This window comes from Camelus ferus, chromosome 1 (assembly GCF_009834535.1).
Source record: "Camelus ferus isolate YT-003-E chromosome 1, BCGSAC_Cfer_1.0, whole genome shotgun sequence".
Classification (NCBI taxonomy): Eukaryota; Metazoa; Chordata; class Mammalia; order Artiodactyla; family Camelidae; genus Camelus; species Camelus ferus.
The window spans coordinates 79,837,776-79,862,740 of NC_045696.1; the positions used below are offsets into that span (position 1 = coordinate 79,837,776).

A 24,965-nucleotide genomic window follows, 5' to 3' on the forward strand; every position below is an offset into this window, starting at 1 on the left:
GGATTTTCAAATCATTTTTAATAATAAAAAGGATTCCAAATAGTATGGTCATGTCAAAATCTAATTCAGTGTTATACAAATAAGTAATGAACATTTATCAAAAATTGCACCATAATCCAAATACAAGAAGCAATAAAATGCTACAGTTCCTAAGGATGCAAGTATTAGTTTCAATAGGTTCACGATTTAGACTTAGAAACTTCTATTTTAAAACTAAGAGTGCTCTTTCAAGACCCTGAATATTACTGAGGGAAGGATATATAATAGTGAATAGTAAAATAATCTTCCCTATTATGCTAGAATTAATTCTTGTATCCTTTTTATTCTATTGTAAGATAACTTTTGCTTCTGGTTCTAAGTTGAACCTTAAGTAAGAAATGCAAATCAATAGAGGTTAAACAGTCAATTCATACAATTAATAATGCACCAAGTGAAATAAATCATTTTGCTGGGCCTGTCATATTGCAGAACTGCAGAAGCCAGTGCATATGTTTCTAATATTAAAATGTTTTTGAAGATCTTAGATTTTAAAATAAAATCTGAAACATAAATATATTTCTCAAAATAAATAAATTAATCAAGATACTCAAGTCTATAAATAGCTTACAACCATTAGTTATACACTGAATGCAGAATCGTGCTTTTCTATTATTACCACATTGTGATGGTTGAGACTAATCATGGATCAAAATTAAAATATTCCCTTTTTGCATTTATTTGCATTTGCTGAAGCATCCTTTCTTTAATTTTATGTAAATGTGAGGTCTATTGCATATCTTTAGGAGATTCGTTAACACAAAAATCAGCTTGAAAACCATCATGTAGTTTTGCTTCTGATAAAAATAAATGCACATTGTTTTGTCATGTAGAAGACTACAAGAACCATAACTTTATGGTTTTAGGTTCAGCAAAGATACATTCTGAAATTAATTAGCTGAGTATTGCCATTTAAAATATGATAATAAGTGATACAAAGGCTCTAGGAAAAAATATTAACAATTTCTTTCCTTTTTAAAATAACATATCCAGAGTGGTAGATATGGATATCATTTTTTTTTTAACTTCAACCAAAAGGGATGCCTAGACTCCCTAGTCAAACTCTTTGTTCACTTCATCAAACTAATGTCATTGTTTACCAGTAGGTGCTTGAACATTCCTAAGACTGATTTCTAATTACTGCTATCTTATCAAGAGTAGAAATCCTGCTATAACTTGTTTCTATCATATATATTTTGATGTGTACAATTGTAAAGATTCTAATGATACCTATCACCTTTTTTTGCATTATTTCCCACCTTTAGATTGATGTTTGTTTTTGCTGCAGAATTTTGATGCCATGTGGCAGGCAAGATGAAATCTAAAATACCAAATATGTGGAAATGAGCCTATTTTCAAAATTGTTTTATAATGGTGGTATCTACATTCATTTATTAAACAAATATTTACTGAATGCTTACCAAGAGCCTGTGCTAGACAGTGGGGAGGCAGTTGTAAACAGAAAATATATGATGCTTATACAGAGGTAGCAATTAGAACAGGTAGCGAACAAAGTTTAAAAAAACAAATATTAATAAATATGAGAAAAAAGTGTGATAATGCAATGAGGGTAATAAACATAATTTCATGTTGCAGAGGCAGTACTGTATATTAAGTCAGAACATGGAGTCTGGAATCTGACTGCTCAGGTTTTAATTCTTACTCCCTCACTCACTAGTTACCCTGAGTTTAATTCTCTATAAAATTGGGTTATAATAATAGTACCTAATTCACAAATACTATTTCACAAGGTTTTGTGAAAATTAAATATAAACCCATGGATTTTTTTTCCAGCCATGACAGAGTTACTGGTGCTGGAACTGCCTTCCTTCTATAAACAACTATTCAACTGTACAAAATATATGAGACAACTCTTTTTAGGCATTGGAAAATGGGCACAGCAGGACTTTGATCCTTGAAAGAAGGGTAATATACATGATGAGCCCCACAATCCTCTCAGCTTTTTCCTCGGGTCATTTTCCTGCCCTAACTCAGAGAGATGGAGATCAAGTTTAAAGTGCAAACTCACTGAGCTGAGGAAGCAGAGATTAGAATACCAGGCTGATAAAACAGCTGTAATTTACAGGGAATGTGACCAAAGGAGAGATAGCTATGTGAGGGAGCTGGGGGTGGAAAATTGCATGAGGATTTGCTGCAGGTTCTTGGCCAATGTGAGATGTGATATAGCAGAGATTGCCTGTTACAGGACTAAGAGCTAAATGAAAACACTAAAGGACCTGCAGTGGTGGGAGATACTGAAGTATCAATGTGAAGAACTCTTACTGAGTATCTCAGGCATTCAGCTGAGACTCCAAAAAGACCATGCTTTAAGAGTTAGGACCACGACCTCCAGAAAGGACCACACCTTAAGATTACACTCAAGCCAAAACAGACCTGCCTTAATAGAGACCAAAACCAAGCATGACAAGAAGAGGAGTATTTGTCATTTAACTGACTGATAGGAAGAAAAATTCAACAACTTTGCAAAGATGATATCATAATCTTGGTTCCCTACAAAGTTTCACCCAAAATGTCCAACATAAAACTAAAAATTACTATACATTCAAAGAAGTTGGAAAATCAGACTCATATTTAAGAAAATAAACAGTCCATAGAATCAGGCCCCAAGATGACCTAGATTTGGTAGAAAAAGATTTTAAAGAAGCTATGAAAAATAGGTTCAAGGATCTTGAGGTAAAGATGGTCATAATAAATGAAGAGGTAAGAATCTCAACAGAAAAATAAAAACTACAGAAAAGAACCAAATGAAGGTTTTAGCATAGATTAATACAATATTTAAAATAAAAATATACTGACTGACTTTAACATCAGATTGAAGACTACTAAAGAAAGGATTAGTAAACTTCATGACAAATCAATAGAAATGACCCATTATGAACACAGAAGAAAAAATAAAGATATTTAAAGAAATTAATCAATGCTTCAGTGACCTATCCTAAGAAACAGTAACAAGCAATCCAGTTTACATGTAATTGAAGTCCCAAAGGGAAAGGAACAAGAGAAAAGGGCATAAAAGTAATTACAGAAAATTCCCATATTTGGCTCAGAGGAAGATCTAGTTAGACTCAACTAAAATAAATACAAGGGAATCATATCTAGGAACAGCATAAGCAAACTTGAAAACCCAAGATGGAGAGAAAATACTAAAGGCAGATAAAGGAAAACAACACATCACATGCAAGGGACAATGATACAAATAACAGGTGACTTTTAATCAGAAATAATGAAGGCCAAAATATAATGGAACAAGAAGTTTAAAGTGCTGAAAGAAAAATGTCAAACCAGAATACAGCAAAAAAGTTTCTTCAAAATGAGAGTGAGATAAATAAATTTTTATATAAATAAAAGTATAAAAATTAATCTTAAGCAGATCTGAACTTTGAAAAATAATAAGGAAGATATTTCAAGCTGAAGTAAATGATATTAGTTTAAAATTTGGATCCACAAAAAGGAATGAAGAACACCAGAAATGGTAAATATGTGAATAAACACAAAATGCTATTTTTCATCTCCAAATTTATTTAAAGTTTTATGACTGTTTAAGGAAAAAATAGCATTTTATCACATTATCTAAAGTAAAAATAATAAATAATAAGATTACACATTTAGATGTGAGTTTTGACTACAATATCACAAAAACCCCTGGGAGGAGGCACAAATGGAATTTTACTAGTAAAGATTTTATGTGAGTTAGTACAATATTAACTTTGAGTAGCCTGTGTTAAATTAAAAATGTATGCTATAATCCCTGGAGTAATTATTTTAAAACTCTAAAAGTATACCTAGAAAGGCAATAATGGACTTAAAATTATATACTAAAGAATATTTAACTAAAAATAAGCCAAGAAGGGAGGAAGAGAAGAACCAATAAAGTAAAGGACACTGGAAGATAAACAACAAGATGGTAGAGTTGAACCAAATCATAATAATAATTACATTAAACATACTAAACTAACTGACTAAACATTCCAATTAAAAGGCAGAGACTGTCAGTCTGGGTGAAATCATAAGATTCAACTATGTGCTGTCTACAAAAGGACATAGTTTAAAAGCAAAAGGGAGAAAAATTATATACCACACAGTAAATATAAAAAACTGCTTTTATGTCATATTGTCATATTATGTCATATTTGGCTATGTTAATATCAGACAAAATAAATCTCAAGGAGTATTACCAAAGATAAAATAAGGCTCAATAAAATTTTGAAAATTTGAAATCTGAGAGAGTATGTTCTCTGACTACAATGCAATTAAATTAGAAATCATTAACAGTAAGATATCTAGAAAAAAATCCCTCAAATACTTGGAAATTTACCCATCAGTCAAAATATAAGAAAATAAAATAACAAAGGGATGGATTTGAATCTCTGCCTCATCACTTAATAGCTTTGACTTTGGAGTAATTTAACTTCTCTTTGCATCAGTTTTCTCATCTTTAAATCTAAGTAAACTGGTTAAAAATCACTCCTGAATCTTAACTGTACCATATTTGTGTTTTGTTTCAATCCCACCACCAATAAAGAAATGCAGATTATTTTCAATGGTAATAATAGTAACAAATTCTACCTATGCATAGAGGAGAATTTTATTTTTAAAATACCATTTTTGAACCCAGCAGATACTCAATAAAGTAGACAATTTGGAAACTTCTATGAAAATAAAACTTTGGGTCGTTATTATTTTCAACTTTGAAGATAATTAAATGCTCAGAGATGATATAAGCTTAAAGCATGATGGATAGTCAGAGTTTTAGACTGAACTGGTTCATAATGGAAGGAACAGATTTTTTTAAAATTTCTTGCAGATCTCATGAAATGAGATATTTTAAATACAATACTCTACCAAAACTGAAGGTTTAAAATTTGGCCAAGAGTGACATCAGCAATATGGCAGAACAGGAGGTTTCCAGCTTGCTTCATCTCCTGGCAGCAATAATTTGGCAGCCACTCACAGACAAAAGTGACTTTGGGATCCAGGTAGGAGGCTGTGAAACTGTAGGGAGTCCAGAACTAAGGAAGGCAATTTTAATAAAGCAGGCTCAAACCAAGGGGGATGACTCACCTATGGTGGTCTTAGCTGCAGACTCAGAATTAGTTCTGACCCCTGCAGACTTGGTTATAGTCCCTCCTCCCTTGATTTTGGTTCTGCCTAAAACACAATATGCCAAGGGACCCAAGAGAAGCCATGCCTGCTTGTGCCTCAGTAATAACCCCACAGACCTTGTTCCTGGCTGTAGACACTGAAGAAACTTGTGACCTGGCTCTATTCCCTTTCAGCCATAGTCCATAAGCAGTCCTTTCAGCCCAGAGACCTGGCTGGAGATATACATATTTGTGCCCCCAGAGATCCTAAAATGTCTCTGTGACACAGCTCCAGCCCCTCCTCACTGCAGTCAGGGAGCAGCTAGACCCACCTAGGCATCTGGGGGGAGACATGACCATCCATGCCTTCAGAGCCATGACTGTTGACCTCACTTTCTGGCTATGAACCCTGAAGTCCTGGGACGCAGTTCCAGCTCCTATCAGTCACAATACAGAGCCAGCCTGCCTTCCCAGGAACCCATCCAGCGGTCCAGTAGAAGCCCTCCCAAGGACCCAAAGGGAGCCAGATCTGTCCACATACCTGATAACAGAACCACTGTCTGCACATCCAACTGCAGACTCTGAAGTGGACCCTTATCTCAGCACCAGCCCTACTAAGCAAGGTCCTAGAGGCAGTTCTGTCCATCCAGGGACCCAGATAGGATCCACACTCACCCAAGACCCTGGTAACAGGCTCATCAACCACAGACCCCACTGTGAACCTAGCAACAGTCAGGTGACCTGGCTCTAATCTATCTCAACTGAAATTCTGCAGGTAATCCCATCAGCCTGGGAAACCAACAGAAGCTAACAAGGGGCACCAAAATACTTAAAGCAAATATTAACAGGCTGAAGGAAGAAATACAATAATAGAGAACTTCCACACCCCCACTTTCAATAATGGACAGATTATCCAGCTTGCTTCAACAGAAAAGCGATAAGGAAAGAGCAAACTTAAATGATGCTAGACCAAATCAACATAATAGGCATATATAGAATATTTCACCCAGTAGCACCAGAATACACATTTTTCCAAGCATGTACAGAACATTCCTCAGGACAGGTCATATGTTGGCCCACAAAGCAAGTCTTAACAAATTTATAAAATAGAAATAGACTCACATAGAAAACAAACTTACAGTTACCAGGGAGGAAAGTGGGTAGGAAGGGACAAGTTGGGAGTTTGAGATTTGCAGATACTAACTACTATGTATAAAATAAACACGTTTATACTGTATAGCACAGGGAACTATACTCAATATCTTATAGTAAACTATAATGGAAAAGAATATGAAAAGGAATATATGTATGTATATGTATGACTGAAACATTATGCTGTACACCAGAAATTAACACAGCATTGTAAACTGACTATACTTCAACTAAAAAATAAAAAGAAAGAAAATAAATAAAATAAAATAGCTTAGCTTAAAAAAGTGGCCATTAAATTCAACAGTTCAATAGCATTTGATAAAAAAAATAATTCTCACAATCTTAGGTGAACTTAAACAAAATCACAATATTAATAATAAAACAGAAGGGAATATTGATAGTACCAGTTTCTTGATATGAAAAAATGTTTGGCTTACTAAGTATCAGTGTTGATACTGCTTGTTGGGGGGGGCTGATAATAATAGGAAACACAAAATAAAAAGACATAATCTTACCTGAATATACATAACCCCAGCCAGGTACCTCACAATGTCTTGCTTTGGAAAAACATATGGGTGACTGTTTTGATGACACTGCCATTTATTTCAGAGGGCATTACATTATCCATACTATTTTTCTCAACTCTTAAAAAAGGACTTCAGTTTAAAAATCATTATTTCTTCCTAGTTCTATCCTTAAATTAATGGTTGTTCCTTTCAACTAAATGAAAAAAGTACAATCTGTATTTGTTTGTTTGTTCATGTATACTTGTATGTTTGTATGAGCTTGCAAGTGTGGAGAAAACAAAGGGAAACCATGGCAAAGCCATTTTAAGGATATCTGGTTGGACTTCTTGCAAGCAGGCACTCTGCCTCTTTGAGAAGTTAGGCATATTAAAATACTGTATGGACCATTAGTACCTTTATATCACTTGCCATTTTATCCTCATGAAAATATATCTACCTATAAAAAGATGCTTCCACTGAGGATTATATTAGACACTCCAAGTTTTCTTTTTAACCTGAAAAAGAATATAAAAAAATGCCAATTTCTGTGGAAAGGCATTATGTTCACTGTACCATACAGCAGGAAACAGCCACAATATCTTTATACAGTGTAAAGTTGACCACAGTGAGAAACAGTTCTCCAGCAGGAACAAGAACAAGCACTTACTGAATGCCTACGATGTAGTAGGTGTGTGTTAGGCACTTCATATGCTTTCTCAGTTAATCCTTCCAATAACTTCCTGGGAAGGGTTCATCGCTACATTTACAGATGAAGGAACTACATCCTAGCAAACCTATGATATCACAGTGATTTTTCTTTCTCCTAAAAAATCTGACTGTCATCACATTTCATCCTGAAAATATTGAGAATCATAGCATCTTTAAAATCTGAAGGGGTTACCATACAGACTGAGGTAGCAGTGACATGTGGTGGGCATTGTCCCTGAAATTACAAAACCTAGATTCAACTCCCATTTCACTGTTTTTTTTTTTTTAAAGCTTTGATTACCTCACATGTGATCTGTGGATAATAATACTTAGCCTGGCAAGTCTACTGTACAATATTGATGCAACACAGCTTTTAAATCACAAGACTCTGTTCTAACATGCATCACCGCTTTTCACCCTTCCTTTTACCTGAAGCCTGCCTCTTCTTTGTGATCAGCACATGAATTAATAAAATATCCCTGTAAGATAAAATACGTGGCCTTATTTGTGAAATAAATGAATAAATAAGTAAGAAAAAAAATGAAGATTAAAGCAAATGAATTTCAAAAAACAATTAAACATGGTCATGTATTACCCAAGGAATGTACGTGTATAAGTGTCCAAAAGTCATTAACACAAGAAATAGGACGCTGATGGCTCAGACATCTTATTAGAAATTTCTTTTCTGAAGAAGAAGGAGAAGGAAGAGGAGGAGGAGGAGAGGGAAGGAGGGGAGGAGGAGGAGGGAGGAGGAGGAGAGGGAGGGAGGGAAGGAGGAGGAAGAGAAAACAATGACTATGTCTGATAAGAGAGGAAAATTTGGATGCATAGCAAAGGCAAAAAAAAAAAAACCAAAACAAAAAGAAACTGATCCCTTCTTGAGTTTTCAGTAATAGGCACATTCTGCAGCTGGATCAGACTTCTTGAGTTGCCTGTCCAAGTTGCAAAAGATGTGATTAAAAAGGTCACACTCTGTTTATATTAAATGTATTTATAATCATTCATGCTTATATTTGTAAATTTTTCATTATAACAAAGCCTACAACAGATTAATTAAAATAAGCCCACCTCCATCATTCCTGAATTGCCTCCATTACACTGTCACCCCTTCCATGGCTCTTCTACCCTTGTGTTCAAGTCGACTGCATTTTAGTTTACAATCATCCTGCTTGATGTTTTATGTCTTATTCTAGCTTCCACTCTTTCTCTTCTAAGAATTTAGCCTAGCCTTTGTTCTGAGGTCAATATCTATTCAGCTTTTGTCTTTCCTTCCCATTTACTCACCGATATAAAAATGGTTCATAAATGAGGAAGCAGTATATTAATGCAATGGAGTAAAATCAGGACCTCTCCACAGACTTTAAACGTATCAGTTATTGTTGGTTTGTTCCCCTGCTTTTGATTTCCGTGCGGTTCTTGGAAAACAGAACAGGGGGTGCTAATGCACAGCTCCCATGCTGAGTACCACCTTCAGGAAATGTTGTTCGTTGGGCCCTCAAAGCTGCCAAGAAGGCTGCAGAGACACTCCTTGTGGGTGGGTTTATTCTTACTTAAGAGGATTTTTTTTATATCTGTTTCCTACTTTCTAATACACCAGCTTTAAAATCTATTCTGATGAGCTGAACAAGTGATTTAGCCTTTCTGCAACTTCTGTTAAATTTTCACTAGGACATCAAAAGCATTCATGTACATTCATTCACTTAGAGCACTGAAATGTTCTAAAATATGTAAATGGTGTGGCCTGGGGTAAGTACACATAATAAGAAAGACAAGATATATTTGGTTCTACTTGCTGCAAGATTGATTGATTTTTTTTTTTAAGTTCTAGATTTTCAATGACTAATTCTGTTATAACAAGTAAAGAAAAACAGAGGGGCTGAAACTTTCCTTGTAAGGTAGTGAAACAAGCTTGAGCAACCAAAGGCCTGGTTTTGAATCTCTGCATACCAGTGACTAACCTTGACTTTCACAAGTCACTGAACTTCTCTTTGCCTCAGGTTCTGTATCTCTGAACAAGGGATAATAACAATATCTTCCTCAACACTTGTAAAGGGGGTAAAATGATACTAAAGAAATGAAAGATTTTTGCAAATGGGGAATATCTGTGCGGATATTAACCTTAAAGTCACTATTGTGTTTTATTTTCAAATACATCAGGTGACCAACCTGAAATTTTACAAGATTCTAGAATTCACAAACTTCTTTTCATGAGCACATTTGCTCTAGTTAACAGTGTGAACAGTCAGTCTACCCAGTGTTCATCAACAAAGTGAAAACTATTTTGATGGTACCCATGGGGATGTTTGTTTTTAGCCTCTTAATTTGTTTCCTTTACATGCAAAAAGATTTCCACACAAGTAGTTAAAAAAATGGACTAGTTTAAGTCCAATACAAAAATTAAGCAAATGTAGGGAAATACAACTTCCTGGTGAATACTAGATGTCCAAAAATGTTAGAAACACTTAACTTTGAGGGAAAATGGAGGACTACTCACATTTCCAAATTTAACCAACACTGTTATTAGGGACTAAAGCTTATTCCTATAGATGCTGCCTCACCCAAGCTAAAGCATAAGATTATCATTTGAGTCTTATGCTCAAAGCAACTTCCCCTATGTTTTCTCACACTCTCAGTCCTAAACGTCTTTCCTGGGGTACTTGGCACCTGGAAGTCACTAAATAGGTCATTATACATAGGGCTACAAGTAGCAAGAGACAAACCTGGACCAACCAGTTTTTACTGGAGGAGGTGAAAAACACAGCCTAGATGCCCACACCTGTTCATTTTATAGCTCTTGTCAGTCTGCATTTGATAATTAAATTTTTCTCTTCTTTTCCAGATAAAAATCTCTTGTTGGGTGTCCCTGACTTATTATCTAACGGTTTTCTCATAGTTTAGAAGAGCTGACTACCTTATAAATAAAAGTACCACTCCACTATCCATTTTACTTTTCACAATTTATGGCTGTATTTCATGGATATGGTTATTTTCCCGGAGATTCCATGAGTATTTTATAATCATTGACAACAGACTATTAGCCTCAACAAGCATTTTGCAAATTCTGGGATTATACTGTGACTGGTGTATTTACCTAAACCCTCCCTCATTTCATCTTCTGTTGCTATGGCAAGAATTCCTCATGTTCATCCTGTGACCTTTGCTGATTTTTCATAGAAGTCTGAAGAGCAGTCATATGTTAAGTTACAACATCATTAGTTTGAAAAGAGGTGACTCCTTGGTGGCACAGGTCATAGTTGTGACATATACATATCATATGAACCTTCCTCACTGGAGAAAATGCAGGCCACGTGCCTTTCCCAGGTCGCCTGAGGCAAAATAATTTTGTAATTAGATATAAATGTTCTTATGATATTGCCAATTATTAATGCTTTTAATAGCAAATAGAACTTTCCCACTGAAGACAGTTAATTTCACAGCACTATTTGGTAATTTTTTAAGTGTTTCACAATAAGAGATAAGCAGATGAAAGAAATCTAATCTACAACTTTACTAGATGTTTAACCTGAATCTTTTTGCTTTTTTAGACTTTCATTTCCCATAAATTTTCCTTGTAGAACCTGCTCAATACATACAGGCTTTGAGAAAATCGTTTTTGGTTTTATGGAAGGAAAATAAAAAGAGAGTAACATTGAAAAGTCACATGTACATGCCCCCCAAAAGAGGGGTGGGGAGTATTTTGGTTTTAAGAGGGAGGGCAAAAGGATGCACTGATATAATGCAAATTATTAAACAAGTATGCTCCATGTTCCCCTTTATCTTGACTCTTATAGTTAGAGCCTAAATGCAAAATATGACTATTTACTTTTACAGTGGTCCTCAAACTGGTCTTCTGACCTCATTATATTTTTCAAACATTACTGAGGATCCCAAAGAGTTTTTGCTTTATGTGGGTTACATTTATAAATGCTTATCATATTAGAAATTAAGATGTAAAAACTTAAAAATATATAGTTATTCATTTAAGAACAATAAACCCATTACATGCTAACATAAAATGCATACTTTATGAAAAATAAGTATTTTTAAGATGCATAGAGGAGTAGCATTGTTTCACATTTTTGCAAATCTCTTTAACGTATGGCATCATAAAAGAAAACTGAGTTCTCGTATCTAATTCTGCATTCAATCTGTTACAATATGGTTGAACTATTTGAAGAAATCCAGTTTGACACAAGATGTATAGTTAGAAAAGGAAAGAGAATATTAATAGGCTTTTCAGATAATCCTGAATATTCTTCTTTGATACCACACCAAGACTTAACAAGTTGTGGTTTCTTAAAGATTAATTACAATGAGGATTCTGAAGTTGAATCAATCAATTAATAGTCTGTTTCATTAAAAACCACTAGTTTTCCTTACACTTTGAATGGATTGTTTACCTACTCATGAATTAGTAACATCATACATTGGTTATTTGGAAAATAATGCATCATTTTCAGATTTCTATTATGCATAGTAAATTTTTAAAACTGCACATGTTAATATCATCAGAAAAGTCTTCAAGTATTGGGTGGCTGTCAAGTTCACACTGACGGATGTAAGTTTTCCAAAATTCTAATTTTTGCTTGAAAGCTCAAACTTTTATCACTGGCAATAAATACTGTCAGTTGTGTTCCTTTAAGTGACAGGCACACTTATTTCATTTTCAAGAAACGTCTGCCAAATTCCAAGTCTGATAATCATAGTTGGTTATTTGTTCTTCCAAGTAAAACATGGTGTTCTGTGGAAACAGCAGCTAAGTCAGCTCACAAGTGCAAACAATGGCATGAGTGCACAAATGCTTTACCTCGAGAAGCCATCATAGTTTGTTGAGCAGGAGAGAAGTGCTTTCTGCATATGTCCCATCTAGTCATGTCAAGTATTAAAAAGACATGTGTTCAGGGGCTGAGATTCACAATTTGGGGGAGGCAAGTGCATACAATGATGAAGAATACTCTCGATGTCTACTACAATAGTTTCCTCTCACTGATTTGATTCCAGCAAAAGAGCCAGCAGTTTTATACACCATGGCTTTTGCAACATCAGTGCAAATATCAACACAGTGAAAAAGGAGAATATCTTAATGTTATTATAAAAATAATAATAATATTGTAAACCACCTTGGCAATCTGCAGATCACACTTTGAGAACCACTATACTAGTTTATAGCATCCTCAGTATCCTCCCAGCTTTTGTATCTCTCAACTTTTTTCAAAATAGTTGCAATGATTGTCATACTTAAAAAAATCCTTCCATCATGTGCTTGCTTAGTAGTTGCTGAACCATTAGAAATTTCTTCCACAAAATTAAAAATCTTTTAACTAATGAACAAATCCTTAATAGGATCCTGTCCTCCTCTATGGTGAATTTATTACTTTAGCCAAGCAAATTTACATGGCAGTTTTAATATGGTTTACCATCCTCTATCACCAAGTCATTTTGGGGCTACTCTTCTAATTTGGATTTTCTACTTCTCTTCCTTAAATGTGATCATTTCATAGTGCAGCTCAAGACTCATTTCCTCCTGATGTCTTTCCAAATTTTGCATTTTCCTGTCATTTCAGATCCTTTACACAAAACTTCTGGTTTTTTTCCATCTCCTTTGTATGCAGCCCACAATTTAACTGTTTCACGTTTCAGTTTATTTATTGTTAGCTATGTGTGTATTTTTATGATTTTTCACAATTGGATTAACACTTCTTTTGGAGGTTAGTCGCTTAGTACCTAACATAACTTTTAAACAGAAGCACAAAATATGCTGTTGTAATTATATTCACTCAAATGGGAAGCACTTTTAAAGATATCTGGAAAATATATTATTTCCAAAGTACCGTGAGATGACACTTCATTTGGCACGAGTCACAATAGGTTGCGACTCAATTCTTGGAGCTAATGAGATCAGAATGTCAAAACAGGAGACTTAATCATCTTTGTCAATAAAGAAAGGATTAAATAGCATATTAGAAGATCCCTTTGAATTTCAAAGAGAAATCATTAACATTCTCATTTATAGTATTAGTAATTAGTAGACTTCCTTAATTGGAGTCATTCTGAGTAATGGTGATTTGGTCTATAACTAAACATTTAAATCCAACCAACATTGAGAAGCCTTTCCCAAAATCAAAGTCAACATCCAATTCAAATTTTGGCTTTCAACTTGTAAACTATATTACAGTATATAATCTAGGGGGTTAGCTGGTATGGATACTGTATACATAAATACAAGGCCCATTAATTCTATTAATTCATTAAAGAAAAACCAGAGATGATGTCAGAAGTCCAATAGTCTTACAAAGCATAAGAATCACATCAATAGTTCCCCTTTTGCATAGGAGGTAAGGGGGGCTTTAAAGTAGGTAAAATATTGTTATCTAGATATCATTTTTTAGTCTCTAATACAAGTCTCAAAAAATCATGATGTTAATATGAATAATTTAAATACTTGATGATATATGAATGGTTTTTATTTTGGTATGAAAAATCCCTCTAATTCTCATACTTAAAAAGAAACAAGCATCCCATTTCATTATCCAGTAAAACTATATAGTAGACACCACTATAATTTATTTCATCTCATTTTAAAGATTCCTGCATAATTGCTAGTTGAAGGCAGCATAAGAAAAGAATAGAATGCAGACAGACATTTATTTCCATACAATAGGCTACTCAAAATACTAGTTTAAGTATGTATTTACCCTTCTGGCTCTTTTCTGTAGAACCTGTACAGTGTCTGGAACGTAGTTTACTTCCAATAATTGTTGCTGAATGAATCATAAGTTAAGTTCTGGTAGGTTAGAACAGAGGGGAATTTATTAATTGTACTTTTCAAAGCAATCATTCTAAAATGCATCCCACCGAGTAACACAGAGAATAGAAAAAAGCATGTGCTATTTGTCACTCTGTTCTTGAACCACCACCACCACTTCTCCACCCTCCTCCCCCTCAACATTACACAGACAAATGAATAGGGCTTTACATCTGCATCTTTGGTTTCTTAATCTTGGTAGCTTTTCTACAAAAGAGTTGATAGTTGGTATTTGGTTCACAAACCCTGCAGAAAAGATAATAGGGCCAACACTGTATTATTTTTTAAGAGGAAATGTCAAGAACAAAAAATGAGAATGTCAAAAGATAGGTTGATATACTGTATTCCTTAAAGAATGTTTTGCTGGGAGAACTGACCAAGTGATTTACTAACAGCTTCTACTGGACAGTCTTTGGATTACAATGTAGATGAAAAATAAATGGGAACCCATTTCATATTTACTCTGTCTAAGCATTTGACAGATAGAGAAAAAGATGGGAAGACACAATTACAGACTACAAAAATGTGGGGTTTTTTTCAGGTTTTCAAATTATGAAAAATAATTTTGCATTAGAATTTTTTTCAAACAGTCTACTTAGGTATATCTCTATATCCTTTAACTACAAAGATGACCTTTCATTCCTCATCACATCTGAATACAAGTAGATGAAATTATGTAAAGCTGAAGTTAGACTGGGACATAGGTACAAAAGTCAGTGGAGAGAGGACTCTGGTATATACAGGTCACAAGAGATGTAAATCTCATCAGCAAATCATAGATAACATTAGTGGGCTCAGCCACCGGTAACATTGCTGTAGTCCACAAACATCCATTGAGTGCCCATTATGCGCTATGCATTTGCTAGATGCTGCACATATAAAGATAAATAATACTGTTGAGCATTATTTCTTGTTATGGAGAGGTCTTTAATAAAGAGTAATTAATAAGAGTTGAAAAGAAAGTAAAAAAAATGAAGAGAAAAAAATGTTCTTCATTGCTCAAAAAAGGAATATCACTGCACACTTCTAAAGATCCAGTAGAGATCTTTAGATAAGATCTCTATCTTATTTATTAAATCTTTAGATAAGATCTCAATTTAACTATTTTTAATAATTTTAAGTAATTATTTGATGCATGTTAGTTAAAGATATCAATGTTGATGAAGAATATGAAAGACTAAACTGAATCTGGAAAAATATGGAAGACCTAAAAAAAACTCTTTCTAAAGGTTCATATTTCCTGGTATTGATCACCTATTAAATTTATTACCTGAATCCTTTAATCTTCCCTCTATTTTTCTAAACAGAGAAATCTCATTCTCAAATGCTAAAAATATACTTAAACATAGATGGTAATCATTCTTTAATGTGCACTCACTACTAGCTCTATAAAGAGGACAGATGATATAACATCTCCCTTCTAAACATATATTTTTCAGTACTGTGACAAAATAGCCATTTTTGAGGTATTTATCCCATTGACTCTTCGTTATGTCAAGAAATTAGGTGTTTGCTGCTCACTTGAGTAATTCCATAATTGAATATTTTTTGCATATAATTAATTGTAATTTGATGGGTGAAAGGTCAGGATAGTATTCAGGTTACCCCCTCTGCTTGGCTTCTTCTTTAAACTTGTTTTCTTCTGCTGTGTCATGCTGGGATCTCAAGAAATAGCTGAGAGTGATTTCTTGTTGTTTCCTTAAAGAATTAGGTTTTACTTTCATGTTTGTGCAAACACATACTTTGCCACTGTTTTGGCAGAGCTATGTACTTTGACAATAATATACTGTAATTTTCTTATTTTGAAACCCAATGCCTTCAATTCTAATTTTATGCTCTAATACTTTATAAAATAGTGCAATTTCTCCCATGTAAATTAAATTGGGTCATTTCATTGTTCTATCTTGCTTGCCAATGTAAGATATTTAAAGTGAGTACATGGACTTCTCAATTCTTCTCAGTACGTTGAAGATTGTTATACTTTATTTTGGCTTTTAATTCTAATCATCAATCTTTTGTAGTGAACCAAGTGACCAAGTAAGACACAATGAATTAAGATTTCACTGAATCTTTGTGTAGTGATGGCATTACTGCATAAGTTCCCTTTACATTACAATTCCTTTCACCTACTCAGGAATTTAGGTTACTAGATTGAGATCTGGTATTATACCAACAGCCTATGTTGAAAGAAGCTCTCAGAAGCAACCACATGGAACAATTGCTGATTCTTCTGTAAATCTGTTACTGAAGACAGATTTTTACATTAGAGGGCATCTTTGGATAAAGTGATCTTTCTGACTGTACAACAAGAAATTTTTGAATTGCACAAGTGGCTTGTTTAAAACAAACTTTATGCTCCTCTTTCCATTAGCTATCAGTAAACCTAGATGAAAACATGTAGTCCATCTCAACTTAAACTCTTAGACTCTTGTGACACGTATTTTGTGTACTAACCTCATCCAGGTGTAACCTTAGCTCCCCTACTTTTAATCTTGCTTTCATCATTCAGTTATTTTTTGTTTCATTTTTAATTGTGATAAAGCACATGCAACATAAAATTTACCATCTTATCCATTCTAAAAATGTGGAGTTCAGTAGTGCTAAGTACATTCACATTGTTGTATAACCAATCTCCAGAACTCTTCATCTTACAAAACTAAAACCCTATACCATTTAACAACTCTCTATTTCCCTCACACCACAACTCCTGGGAACCACCATTCTACTTTCTGTCTCTATGAATTTATCTACTCAAGGTACCTCAAATAAATGGAATGATGCAGTATTTGTCTTTTTATAATTGGCCTATTTAACTGAGCATAATGTCCTGAAGGTTCATCCATGTTGCAACTTGTGTCTTAATTTCCCTCTTTTTTAAGGCTGCATAATATTCCATTATATGTATATACTACATTATATTAATCCATTAATCTGTGGATGGACACTTGGGTTTCTTTCACCTTTGGCTATTCTGAGTAATAGTGCTATGAACATAGGAACATACCTTTAAAACCCTGCTTTCATTTCTTTTGGATATATACATAGAAGTGGAAATGCTAGATCATATAGTAAGTCTATCTCTAATATTTTGATGAACTGCCATACTGTTCCACAGCAGCTGCACCATCCTACATCCCCACAAACTGTGCACAAGGATTCCAATTTCTCCACATCCTTGCCAACACTTGTTATTTTCTGTTTAAGAGTAGCCATTCTAACAAGTGTGAAGTAGTATCTCATTGTATTTTTCATTTGTATTTCCTTAATGATTACTAATGTTGAGCATCTCTTACATGTACTTATTGGCCATTTATATATCTGCTTTGGAGAAATGTCCATTCAAGTCCTTTGCCCATTTTTTTAATTAGGTTGTTTGTTCTTTCATCGTTGAGGTTTAGGAGTTCCTTATATATTCTATTTATTAATCCCCTATTAGATACATGATTTGTAAATACTTTCTCATTCACAGTTGCCTTTTCATTCTGTTGATCCTGTCTTTTGATGCACAGAAGTTTTTCATTTTTATATAGTCCAATTTATCTGTTTTCCCTTTGTTCTAAGTAATTTTTATTTTGATTTAAACTCTTAAGTATTCTACAAGCTACCTTAAAATCTACCTAAATCAGAATATAAATAGATAATAATGTAATCACTCATTCTTCAATATTAGGTATTCTCCTAATTTTCCTATGATATTTTAATTATGTAACTTGTTAAGAATCCTTCTTTATTTGTTAATGGCATGAATGTAACAAATACAATTTGTATATCTGAACAAAAATTATCTATATAGGGAGACAATTTCCTTGGATCTCTTGAATTTTTGCATGTCTTATGGACAAGGCATTGACTGGCCTTTGCTCTGAACTATCTTTTCAAAGATGACTGCATGGTAAACAACCTTGGAAGAAAAGACATGTCTGCTTACAGTCTTAGAAGATGAAGATAGTGTCTCCCTCTCAACCTACAAACAGCCATGCTTAAAATCCATTATAAAAGATCTACATTCCCTAAGCTTAGGATTCCTCTCCTGTAATGCAACCTACTGCAATGTGAAGGTGTCACCTGGACTTCTTGGCTTTGCCATCTGGGATTGTGGCTTAAGGAACTGGTACAACAAAAGACTGATGTCCTGGCTACTGCTATGACTGAGTAAGAAATCTCTGGCCCTGGAGGTTCATGTCTTCTACAAGCATCCATGAAACTATATCATGCTAATTTGTTACTTGCAAGGAGGGAAAACCTCAGACCCTTCACAGTGATCAACAATGTATTCTAAGAGATTTTTACGAATATCCCTGAAAGTCATGTAGTGTAATCTCCCACTCAGTCAAGAATTTCTTCTACACATCCTGACAGATGGCATTCTAAATATCACTTAAGTTATTCCAGTAAATGGAAACTCTTCTCAAAGCCTGCAGCATTGGTTATTAAGTCCATCTTTATGTTGAACTGAACTATTTGTAACTGTACAGTATTGGTTTTTGCCTGACTTCATCTGTTAGTACATAGAATAATTAATCTATATTCTACATGACAGGTCTTTGTGTTTGAAAGTACCTACTTAGTCTCCCCTAATCTTAACTCTCTAAACATAGCAATTTCACTCAATATTCTTGACACACTATGTTCTCTAGATCCATTGAACACTGTAGACACACTTCAATATAGTGATAATTCCCATAAATATGTCTCCTATATGGCTAAGGAACAATTCAGTAAAAATATAATTTATTACTTGAACAGAATGCCTTTAGATCACTTAAAATAAATTTTACATACAGTTTTTGTAACTCTATTATATTGTCCTATCACAGTTAGCTTGTAATTTTATAAAATATTCAGATTTTTTTCCACACGGTCACATTCAAGCCATGGTTATATTTGTAGAACAAATTTTTAAAATTCATAACATAAGATTTTTAGCCAGTACATGTCATTTTGAATTTTGCTTCTGTCATCAGATATTAGTTCTTTGTTAGATAAAACATATGCCATTAAGAAGAAATTATAGTCATCCTTTCAATCTCTTAATCATAGTTACTAATGAAAATATTGTCCACAAAAAGGGCTAAGGACAAGCCATTAAATTTATTCTTTCATAATAATCCAGACTATACTTCAATAATATCAATCAGTTGTTCAACAAGTTATCATCTACTGAATGATACCATTAGCCAGCATAAATGTCACCATCTTATCCACAAGGATATCATGCTTTGTATAAATGAAAAATATTTCATATCCCTGGCATTCTCTAGATCTACCAACTATTTCTAAAAGCATATGGCAGCACTTTACTAAGATATTAAGAAGAGTGTCATTCAAGTGGATGAATATCTGCTAATTTACTTTGATAATGACCAAGCTAAGTAAAGAGAACTGGACTGAGGCATTTGCCTCAACAAGAAATTGCTTCCCTGATCCCTAATCTCATATGAAGCTAAAGCCTTAAGCTCTGGAAGGAGTGCTAACTTGCTAACTAACATTCTCATTCCAGAGTTCAGGCTTCTGACTGAGATGTAGAAACAAAACACATCTGTCCCTGGGGGAATAGGTAGGAAATTCTTATGCTTCTATTGCTACTCTTTGGTATGGGTGGAAATATTCTATATCTTTATTGGAGTGATGGTTATAAACTTGTCAAAATGCATCAAACTACACCCTTTAGGAAGGTGAATACTATTGCATGTAGATTACACCTCAATAAAACTGACTTAAATAAAAGTACATTAAAATAAGTTAATTTTCTAAAAATTAGATAATAAATAGAAAGATGAGAAAAAAGAACATGAAATAATATTACCTTTAAAACAAACTGAATTTTGAAATGGTAATAATTACCATTAAAATTTAGGTCTAGAAAGATCTCCCGAGGAACTTGAATGAAGTAAAGGTATGTATCTAGCAGTTTTATTTAGATCATTAAAAATCTTGTAAGTGCACTCCCAGTGGTTACTAACAATACCTTATAAATGAGGAATATATTATTTTTTCCTTATGCTATTAAAATATTTGAATACTCTATTATATGTTACTCTTGATATATATGAAAAGCAGAAATACACAAGACATAGTCTCTATTTGCATTATAATAAAGTGAAAAAGTAATATTAAAAGTTATAACAAGAAAAACCACCCTTCTGAAAACAAACAGTGCTATCCTCAGTAGTTTTTCAATCAAAGAGAAATTAAAATCTATAATTAGAGACTTGGGGAAAAATTATGAGAATAAAATATACTCTATCATTCTTAAGAATACGGTCAAAGCTAAAAATCAGTTTAAAAATCATAGTTATAAATGCCTTCTTTATTTAGAAAAAAACATAAGTGGATTGAATTTTAAGTTAAGAATAAAAGAAATAATAAAATAGAACCTAGAGAGGACAAAAATGTATTAATAAATATAAAAATTGAAATGAGTAAATTGAAACACAGAAAGAACAGTAGAATTAATTAGAATAAATAGCTAAATCAAAGATTAATTTGGTTAAAAAGACTAACAAAACACCAAATCTCTGGCAACTCAATTCCAGTATAATATTTCATAAAAATTATAGTATAATTTTTAAATTTTTTAATTTTGTTTGTTGATATTTTTGTTGATGTAGTTCTGCTTTATTATTCACTTTCTAAATCCTTGAGTTTAATATTCTGTTTATTTAATGCTTTTTTGAATCAGTAATTAATCCAAATCGTCCCTACAAAAGATCAGGACAAAGTCCATAATCATGTTGATAGATCCAAAGGGTATTTGAAAAACTTTAACATTTATTTCTGATAATAACTCTTGACAAATAATATTTTAAGTTAATCCATAATCATAATTATCAGAGAAATACTAAAGCATCCCTAGAGTACTTAACTTAAAAGTCCTTTTAAAAATTAGCCTATGCAGTAAGAGAAGAAAAAAGATGTAAATATTTAAAAGAAGTATCAAACATAATTATTTGTGGGTGATGAGAATAAAACTAAATTATTGCAATATTAAATAATGAATAAAAATAAGTATTTTTAAAATGCATGTCTAAATGCTGGCAATAAAAAGTTAGGAAATACAATTTTTAAAATCCCATTCTTTTTTTTTTTTTATGAGGGGGAGGTAATTAGGTTTATTTATTTATTTCTGTTTGGAGGAGGTACTGGGGATTGAATCCAAGACCTCGTACATGCTAAGCATGTGCTCTACCACTTGAACTATACCCTCCCCCCTAAAAGTCCCATCCTTAATATTCACATATGTAGTGCTTTTCAAACTTTAATATGCATAAAAATCACCTGAGGGTCTTATTAAAATGCAGACTCAGTAGATTTGGGGATCAAGATTTTACATTTCTAATGAGCTCCCAAGTGCCGCTGATCATACTTTGATTAGTAAAGTGTATGTGTATGAGTGTATATATATATCTCTCTCTCACACATTTACATACCTATCCATATATACAAATATATACTATATATGCAGATATATTATCATGTATAATTCTCATTTATAATTTTTAAACTTAAGAATTAACAAGAAACTAATAAAACATCTATGTTAAAAAAGATAAAAGAAAGGTTAAACTATTACTGGGAGACATAAAAGAATATTTGAATAAAGAAGAAAATATGTTCCTGAATGTGAAGACAATGTTATAAACATGTCAATTCTTCTTCAAATCAATCTATGCCTTCAACACCAATGAAAACCACTAAATGTTGGGGGTGGGTTGCATCTTTAAAAAATAAAAACAATAAAGTTCATTAGAAAGAATAAATACGCCATATAAGATAAAATTTTCACAAAGAGAACACCAGGTAGTTCTTTCCCTTCCAGAAATTAATGACAAGAATTAAAACAACTTGTTTCTGTCAGAGTCAGACAGATCAAAGTGTGTATACAAACTCCAGTCATTGATCTAAGTGTGCATATGAACTTAATATATAATAAAGGTGACACATCAAATCACTGAGAAAAAGATAAATCTTTTGACAAGTGCATTAAGACACCTCTAATAATTACTCAAATAGACTTATATCCTGGTCTTGCAACATTATGACCTTGGGACTTAATAAAACAAGAGAACATGCACTCATGCACACACACACATCAAATTATATGAATTTTAATGTACAAAAAAATGTTAAAGCATTCACAAATAGAAATCATAAAAAGCTAAGCTATACCACAGGGAACAAATAGATAAAGAAATTAAACTTTTATCTATCATAATATTTATTATTTTACGTGATCCCATTCTCCTAGAAGGGCTAGTCAATACTGTGGACCTTCGTGGCCCACTACTAACCCTGTCTTCTTTCTTCTGACAACAATTCACTGACTTCTACAATTTAGCCACTCTAACATAATTTTTGTTCTTTTACCAAAATCCCTATCAGCATAACAAAATCAGAGTTATTTCCTCTCTTAAAATCAAATGAATCAATACAGAGATCTGGCTCTGATTATAACTATATAGTCGTTTTTATTTTCACTACGCCCAGTTAGACTGACCATTTTGGTTATAGGTAGACTCCTAGATCTCCTCACATGGCATCAAATGATAAATGATGAAGAACTTTTTAAAGGATAAATCAACATTTCCTCTACAAGCTGTACACAACATAAAATATACCATTAAAAGGGTAGTCATTATGCTGTATGCCAGAAATTGACACAACACTGTAAACTGACTATACTTCAATAAAATATACATATATACAAGAAAACAAAAACAAAAGAAAGGATATGTCATTTTAGAAAGCATCAAATAAACTAATAAAGGTGTAAAAACTAGGCCTTACAATCACTGCAAGCATTTCCTTGCCAAGTGTCTAATAGGGCATATTATAAGCTTACTGTGAATGCTGCAATAATTATGAGTCCCAAAAATATAATATCTCATCCTAACTTTCTAAGCATCCTTTTATAATTATACCTCCACCTCTTAGAGTAGACTGGATCCTGGTCTTCTTTCATCCCTCTTATGAAGCTGTGATTCATGTGGTTCAGTGCACGGTGGTGCCGCAGTTTAAAAGAACCTAGTTAGTTTAGCAATAGTGATTTCTAAACTCATGTCCTCTACTTGTATTTCTTCAACGTCTTAAGAACAACTTGTAATTACATGAAAAATTTTCATCTATTCTTTTTAAGAATTACACTGCAACAGCATTTACCTCACCAACCCTCACGACCCACAAAAATCTCCTCCACTAAAGCCACTTTGATGACTCCTCCTCTCCCTTCTCCCTCTATTTTACTAAATGCTTCTCTCACTACTCCTGCCCACCCCATCCCATACTTCATTCCAGTCAAATCCATTTGGATCAAAAGAACATAGCTGGCAAAGCAAGATTCCTGGAGAACAGCTCAGTAAAACCATAATACCACATCATGGGCAAAGAGATGTCAAAGGCTAGAAATGGCCATGCAGTAAGGATTTTGTCCCATCACACTTCAGACATTTACTGAGAATGCACAAGTGAATGAAGGATTACAAATGAAGAGGAAAGAATTAGCTACAATGTGGAAGAAAAAGTTCTTGCCAGACTCAGAAGACCCAGAAACCTAGACAGAGCACTATTCTTTTCACTCTGATCTAATTTTACAAGATTCCTTTTATAGAAATAAAATACACAAACATGCTTTGTAAATATACTCTTTTTCTGAATTAATATAATATTAGTAGTAGATTAATAGTTCAGTGTTGATATGGAATAAACTCATGTAATAGGCTTTCAATTTCCAATATTTTAATCAGAAATCACCAAAATTCTTGGAGGATTAGTATATTCATTTGTACAAATTACAAATCACAGAATACAGTAAAACTTTGCTAACTCAGGCCTCCCTAATTCAGAAATCATCATAGGGAAGCAGTAAGGTATAATACAAAGTGCTGTGGCTAGAGATGGGAAACAGTAATAAACTTGAAGCGGCACTGCAACTAACTAGTGTATGATTTTAGAAAGGTCCCTTAACCTTTCTGGACTCTGTTCACTTGTGTTTAAAGTGAGGTAGATTATTCAAATCAATCCATCCTATCATCATATAATTCTATGATTCTGTGTGAGCCAGATAGGTGCTTCTTTTTTACTTTACTCTTTCCATAAGCAGTGTTTCTGGGAACGGAATTATTCTCATCTGTGTGTCTGTTTTTTTAATCTAGAGCTCATGAATAGCTTTAAAGGGTCACAGGAATTTCCCAAATTTGGGCAATCATGTTCACGTGCATTTTTCTGAACAGAAGTCCATAGCTTTCATCTGATTCTCAAAAATGCTCTCAAAAAAAGATGAAGAACCACTTATCTCAATAATGAACTAATTCCAAGTGATTCTCATCAACTTGTGGAAACAGGCTCACAAAAATATTGTTTAATAATCCTGTATTTGTTCTGTAACATTTTGTATTTTATGGCAATAACGCAACACACTGTTACAATATAAGTTACACTTCAAACTTTCACTAATGGCTGTCTCCTCATTCAGTGATAGTTGGTGGTCTACATCTGTCTAGTTCACCTCATTATATCAAATGCCTTGAACAGTGCCTGGCTCTCAGTGAGGCAAGAAGAAGAATGGCTACCAGTTTATCTCCAGGGGAAGAAGGCAACTGTGGGGTGACTATCTTCTTATCTGGACTTGGATTGAGATTCCAGGATTCTACGAAATAA

At 33.5% G+C, this 24,965-nt stretch overlaps 1 protein-coding gene across 1 annotated transcript in view; it reads left to right on the plus strand.

Moving 5' to 3' along the window:
• The window catches only part of SPATA16 (spermatogenesis associated 16), a 181,268-nt gene that overhangs the window by 47,497 nt on the left and 108,806 nt on the right, over positions 1 to 24,965 (plus strand). The gene's annotated exons all lie outside the window — the stretch shown is intronic.